General features: G+C 48.4%; 1 protein-coding gene across 3 annotated transcripts in view; it reads left to right on the top strand.

Moving 5' to 3' along the window:
* DGUOK (deoxyguanosine kinase) overlaps positions 1-870 on the top strand; it is a 43,280-nt gene that overhangs the window by 38,418 nt on the left and 3,992 nt on the right. The gene's annotated exons all lie outside the window — the stretch shown is intronic.

Here is an 870-nt window from a genome sequence, read left to right as displayed (position 1 = left end):
TGGAAAGGAAAAGAATGTGTCCCCATCCCTGCCCCTTTGCCCACCTACATCTAGACCCCACTACCCCTTCCCTCTGGTAATCACCACACTGTTGCCTGTGTCTGAAGTTTCTATTTATTTGTTCATTTGTTTTGCTTAATCCCTTCACATATTTCACCCAGCCCCATATGAATTGTTTTTTAAAAAATATAGTTTTATTGTTGATAGTATTACAGATATCTCCAACCCCCCAGCCTTAACTCCCTCCTCCCAGCCTCTATCCAGCCCCCCACCCCCAGGTCTTCACCACCCTTTTGCCTGTATCCATGGGCTATGCATATCTATATATCCTATCTAATAATAGAGAAACATGGTAATTAACCATAACTTCGCTACCCTTCCCATTGGCTAATCAGCAAGATATGCAAATTAACTGCCAACCAAGATGGCGGCCATCAGCCAGGCAGCTGAAGCGAACAGGAGGCTTGCTTGCTCCAGTACAGGAGGAAGCCAAGGTTCCCCGCCTGCCGCTGCTGGGCTCTGAGCTGCAGTCTAAGAAACAATGTTGCAATTATAGAAGCTAAACAATCCCCAGAAACCTGCTTTCAGCCAGCTGGCCTCGGAGCTGGAGCTGAAACAGTGTTTCAATTATAGAATCCAAACAAACCCAGAGACCTGCTTTCAGCAGCCGAGGTCTCAGAGCTGGAGCCAAGCCTCAGAGCTAAAGCTGGCTCTGAGCTCCAGTGACAGCCATAGAAGGTAAATAAATCCCAGAATAAAAAAAAGAAAGAAAGAATAAAAGGAGAGGTTGGGAGCTTCAGTCGCCCGCCAGCCTGAAAACGGCCCTCAGCCCCTCACCCAGACTGGCCAGGTACCCCAGTGGGGACCCCG

The sequence above is a fragment of the Myotis davidii genome, unplaced genomic scaffold (genome assembly GCF_000327345.1).
Source record: "Myotis davidii unplaced genomic scaffold, ASM32734v1 scaffold1477, whole genome shotgun sequence".
Classification (NCBI taxonomy): Eukaryota; Metazoa; Chordata; class Mammalia; order Chiroptera; family Vespertilionidae; genus Myotis; species Myotis davidii.
This window is presented reverse-complemented; position numbering and strand designations above follow the sequence as displayed.